The following is a 6,000-nucleotide window of genomic DNA, read 5'->3' on the forward strand; positions in this document are numbered from 1 at the left end:
GATTTATGTTTAGAATTTGGAGCTCCAGGCATCAGCTGACTTTATTGGTACTTTAAATACTTTTCTATTTAACAACCAAATACTTTTCTACAAACAACCAGCACGTTACCAACCAGCCAGTGTGTAATAGTAAGAGTGCTAGGGTGAGCTAAAATATTAGATTTGGTAGGTGTTCCCCTTCCACTAAAGGTGCTGATGTTTGGTAACTGCCACTGACTGGGAGTCAGTGCAGGCAGTCAGTGCTCGATTATAGAAATTGCTTGAGTTTTATAAAATACGAAAAAGTGTCTGCTGTAGTCATCTTTAACTTATATTTAAACTATTTATCAGTTGAGTAAAAATAACCATAGCAAGGATAGGGAAAAGATTCTAGCGTTAGCAAGTGATCTATCCTATGGTAAATACATGTGTCCTGGCTCGCAGCGATCCAGCTCTCATCCAGTTCTGAGAAACAAGATAGATATCAAAACACAAGTTAAGCTGAAAATTATCAGCAGCAGGCTGAGAACTGAATGCTAGAATATACATCTGACGGTGAAAATTTTCTCTGTCTTTTTTGCACATAAACAGAGTAAAGGTTTCTGGTGTCTCTTCCCACGCACACACCCTGGTTTTTTGGCCCCTCTCCCCAGACAAAATTATCACCATTTTTACTCCCTCAGCTTTTCATCCTGGGGCCCTGTGATTAAACCAACTTTTATATCAACCCGTGACATCAGTGGGTTTGGGAACATATCTTAATGTAAAAGTTGCTCCTTTGACATAACAAGCCTTGTCCCTTCACTTACGATTTTTTCCCTAGGCATCATTTGTAGTTTTCTCAGTATAAAAACATGCATCCAGAAGTCTGGTTGAAGTAGACTCTTAATAGCTTTATAGCTAGTGTGTAGGACCAGTCTGCACTTAAGATTTGATCAACATAGCTGTGTTTTTACAGAAGAATTCACAAACTCGGTAATGAAGGTACAGCTTGGATTGGAAAGTTAAAATATTTTCCCTGGGTAGCTTGTTATGGTACCTGGGCAAAATACAGTATGCACTATTCTCAAAGTTTTCTTTTTAGCTAAATTACATCTGTGCTTACGTTTTTGGGAACACATTGATTTTTTTTTTTTTTTTTTTTTTTAAAAACCTCTGCCTGGTGTGGCTGTGATGTCAAAAACTTCTGCATTTAGATTGAATTTAACATTCTTTCAATTAGGCATATCTAGATCATTAAAATGAAAGTTTTTGTTTGTTTAAATAGAGACAAAAATCTCAATTTTGGAGAAGTAGCATAGACTAAATCCTGATGGGCTATAAAATTAAGATTCTGGCTGCGTATTAAAACTTTCTGAATCTTCAAAAATGGTAGAGATATTAGCTTACCACACCAGGTGTGTTTCCGTTTAAAGTTATGTAGCTGAGTGTGGTAAGTGCAAGATGATAACATATACCACTAATTTTCAACAAAAGCAGTGCTAAGATCAAGTTGTAATTGGAAGCATTTGATGTGATGATTAAGTTTTTCTCATTGTTTACTGATATGTCATTAGGCTGTCGTCTTCTCAGATTTCAATGTTGTGAAGTAAAAACGTTTCCATCCACATCAAATTGTGGCTGTGTGAACAGAATTTTCCTTTGAAAGTACATTGACAAAGGTCAGCCAGTGGCAGTCAGATGAGCAGATGTGCACATGAGCAGATGTGCACCAGGTCATTTGTACGTCGTCATTAAACTTTTGACTAAGAAATAGTCTCTTTGCTATAAAGCAGATCCGCTGGTGCTTAATTAACAAAATCCGCCTACTGGTGAATGAAGAGTATGTTGAATTTTTTTTAAAAAAAAATTCTCTGAGTATTTCAAATAAGCTAGTTTGTATATCAGTTTTGCGCTGGGATTTGCCACTTTTTTGTGATATTAAAACATATGCATTTGGAAACTTCAGGAAAAATCCTGCTTAAAGTCCAGAGCCTGCTCAAAACCACCATGGCTTGTTAGCTCAAGCACAGCATTGTGCAAATACCGTGACACAGATTTCAGCTGGGCTGCTTTCATATGGTGTGAAGTCTGACCTAGTAAGTTGTGTTAGCAATAAGCTAGTGCTGTACCATTCTTCTGTAACCAGAGAAATATTTAAATATGTACCGATTGAACTTTCAAACTTGCTTGGATATCCTTAAAATATTTTTTGCTCTTATTTAAATGTAGTGCAGAAACTATGACTAGTATTCTTGAGAAATCAGAAAGGAATTGTCCCACAGAAATGTTGATGTGGCCCTCTAGGGACCAGCTTGGAGATATGACAAAATATAATTTAAAAAAATGCATTGTTGTATTTTAAAGAATTGCTAATCTGAGTATTGTAATGTTTCTGTTGAAGAATAGCAGTTTCTCCCACTGTCTCTTCTAAACGGTCAAATGTAATGGTATTTGAAAGGGAGCAGGCAGATTTGGTTTACTCAAACAGGTTTGCGGCTTAGGAAAATTCCACTTTTCCCTCAAATTTAAACTCTGTTATATGGATCACCTTTGTACCCAGAGTCTTTCCTGGGACTTACTAGTTATAGCTGTAACGGCAGACTTCCCTAGCAAAGAAGGAACTTAGGTCAGCAAGATGTTTCTTCTCTTAGGTTGCTGAAATAGCTCTCTGAACAAAATAAGCTGTGCTGACAAGATTACTTTTCCTGTGGTGTAGCTGCACATCCTGGCATAGGGTCTCTGCAAGGAAAAAAAAAAATGTGAATTAAAGGTGCCACAGGTCTGTCAACAGGTCTCTTAACTACAACTGAGTCCTGGTGATTGCAGAACACAGAATACTTGAGAGTTGTGCTCTCAGTGGTCTTGGTGATGGTTAGACTTACTCATGTTTTAATGACATTTTAATAGCTCTTACTCTAATGTTTGCACAAAAGTCATCATAAAGAATAAATAAGAACATAGGAGGTTTCAAAATATAAATAGCTATAGATTTAAAGTAAAGGAATATGCATAATCTCATAATCTTCTGTTCTTTGTTGAGTGCTTGCTCAACCATTCAGGGTCAGATCTTTTGTGTATTGCCAGTACCTGTCTAGGACATGTCTACCAGGTTTTCTTCCCGTTCTTCCCAAGGGGTGTGTAAGGTGGGGTAGGCATGGCGCACTTACCACTTTACAGTTCTTCCCGATGGCCTGGTCTGGAGATGATTTTGTCATTTCAGCCAGTCTTTGTCTGCCTTAAACAGTTGCTCTTACAAACTTGTTCTCTCCTTATTTGTTGGCTTTTTCAGTGAGATAGCTTTTTTCAGTTTGTCTTCTTATCCATGGGACCAGTCTGAGCCTTGTCGTTATATTTTCTTTCGTTGAGATTTTGTACCCTCATGTACCTCAGATGGAGGCAAGACAGATGCTCCAGCTACATCTGCATACTTGGTTGCTGGATGTCTCTTAGTGTTAAAGATCTGTTGATCTCTTGGAGACGTTCTTGCTGAGAGCTGGACAACTCAGCCAGGTGGACACACCTATGCTCAGTGTGCAGAGGCTTCTAGTTCATCTTATCTGAGGTATCTCATCTCCCTTTGTGAGACTGATCTTTCATAGAGCTGAAGGTTGTACCGGTTCTTTCTACTCTAATGTACGTACAGTTACTGTTTCTGTTCACTCTTCTTTCTTTTCATAGCCCAGCATTGCTGCAGTTCCTCAGGCATCTAAGTTACTCCTGCAGGTGCTTAGACGTGAGCTCCAGGTAGTCCCCATGGCCTGATAAGCACCTCCTTCCCCCATTTATACCTGCCTTTTCTGCCTTATGCCAGTGCAATGGCAAAAGTTGGTTAGACTGCGAACAGATCCTCTCTCCATAGACTGTTCCTGACACGCAAATGATGACGGTGTGAATTTCCTTAGGTACAAACTTGATGTTTGTAGTAATACCACTAGATCTACCAAATTTTTTCCTCCCCAAACCTTACTTGTAGATGTGACATGTTAGAGACGTGAGGCAGGTCCTGTCCTTTTAACAACAAGGATCTGTATTTCCAGAAGTTTATCTCCATGCTCAAACGATCATTAGTAATTCCTGTCTACCACTGTCTAATGAATGAAGCTGACCGATTTTCAAGGATGTTCATAGTGAAAAAACAACTTCTGAACATGCTCGTGGCGGGTGCATTTCTGTGTCTATATATGGACAACACATTTTCAAATTCTCTAGTTATTGCCAAGTAACTTCTCTTTATGATCACGGAGTAAGAGTTCATGGTATCAGTGGCTTTGAGGTGTTGCATGTTGCAGGTCCACATTCATTTTTTAACACATGAAGATTAATAATTTATTCTAAGATTTTACTCAACAGCTCCAGAATTTTACCCCTTTTACCAAGGATCAAATACGAAATCAATCCCTTAGTTCATAGTGACATAGTCATTTTGTATTTCTAAACTATTTGGTGAATGTCAGTCAGGCTTGATAAAGCTTCCAGGTTGAAACCCTGGGGTCTGGAATAGTCTCCGGATTGCCCGCAAGGTGTGTGCAGCTGCAGCCCACGTCATACATCTGCCTTTCACCTGACTTTGCAGTGCCTCTTCTAGACTGTGTAGACCTTGGTTTCTGATGGGAATATTGAGTGCTGTGGTACGTCCTACTTTATGGACACATACTTACTAGAGATAAGGTTTCATTTCGTTTCAAGCTTTGAACAAACAGGTTAATTTTTATGTGCCAATATGAATAAATTCCATTGAGACTTTTCTTTACAAGTTTGGTTTTTACCTGGTTTTCTAATGTCTCATTACAAGTTTCTCAGGAGAAATCCTGGCTTTCTTGAAATCTCAGGGAATTTTGCAATTGCCTTTAAAAAAAACCCTAGGGCTTGACCTTGTATTGTTGAGTCTACATAACAGAAGTCTTCCTTGGGAAGAAACTTCTTCAAGTGAATCAGCTACAAGTGTTTTTCAGAGTCAGTGATGGCTGGTCGCAAGTACTTAAAACTGTGTGTGTTTATAAATATGAAATTGCAAGGGTAGAAGCTCATGATGTCTGTTTTCAGAAAGTTGAGTGTTAGTCATTCCTTTCTGACCTTTTTGGTGTTGTTCTGTCTTTGTCCATAGAACTCATATGTTTCACTCTTCAAATTTATGTTCATTTTATCCTTCATTTTTTTTGTTTTTTTTAGGACCCAATGTTGTCTTCCAGTGTGAAAGCACCTCAGAGACCCACTATCCAAGTTTGACTGTAGCGTGGAGGCAGGGTGGCCAGCCCTGCTCACATATCTCTGACACAATCCTTTTGCTTCGTTTGAACGTTAGATCCAGTCAAGAAATTAGGTTTCTGTGGGTTTTCTTATAATCTATAGTTACAGTTGATTTGTAAAAGCAGAGAGGATAGTGGGTCTTTGTGTGGCTTTCACTGCTGTTCATTCTTGTTTCCTTTAGTATTTTTCTTTGGTATTGATAATCGTAGATCATTAGCATACATGTCAAGTTATCATTTGCATGGTGGGATTGCAGACACACAAAGACCCACTATTTGCACAGTTTATCTGAGCTGTTTTGAATGGGCAGTTGTGTTCTTTTAATGTTGTAATGTACATACTTTGCAGAATTAAAATGTTCGCTGATTACTGTTCTAATGGACTTGATTTAATCTCTTACATATTGAGCTTTTAAAATTGGCAGCCTACAAGGCTCATCCAGAAAACAAACCCTACCTGTCTGTGCTGCTGATAGTCACTGTGATTACAAACATGCTACAAGATCTAAGATTTAGATCTGGTGCAGTCCATCCAGCCTTTAAATACCCTTTTTAACTGGGGAAAGAACTATTAAGCGTAGAGTGGAGGATATTTTAATTTTCTTCTTCCTTCACAGTAGTACTATAGCAGGAATTCAGGTTGTTTGGCTCGATATGTCCTATCCCTAAACAACCTCCTTCCTTTAAATACTTTATTCCAATAATTCATATTTGCTTTCAGTTTTAGCAAACAGCAAACATGTACTAGTTACTGCAGTAAGTACTTATACAGCCTCTGTGCTACTAGACCCTT

General features: G+C 38.4%; 1 protein-coding gene across 1 annotated transcript in view; it reads left to right on the top strand.

Annotated features, from left to right (window-relative positions):
* The window catches only part of ITSN2 (intersectin 2), a gene marked incomplete at its 5' end in the record, with an annotated part of 41,754 nt that overhangs the window by 20,479 nt on the left and 15,275 nt on the right, over positions 1-6,000 (top strand). The window lies entirely within an intron of this gene.

This window comes from Fulmarus glacialis, unplaced genomic scaffold (genome assembly GCF_000690835.1).
Source record: "Fulmarus glacialis isolate BGI_N327 unplaced genomic scaffold, ASM69083v1 scaffold6121, whole genome shotgun sequence".
NCBI classification, from domain to species: domain Eukaryota; kingdom Metazoa; phylum Chordata; class Aves; order Procellariiformes; family Procellariidae; genus Fulmarus; species Fulmarus glacialis.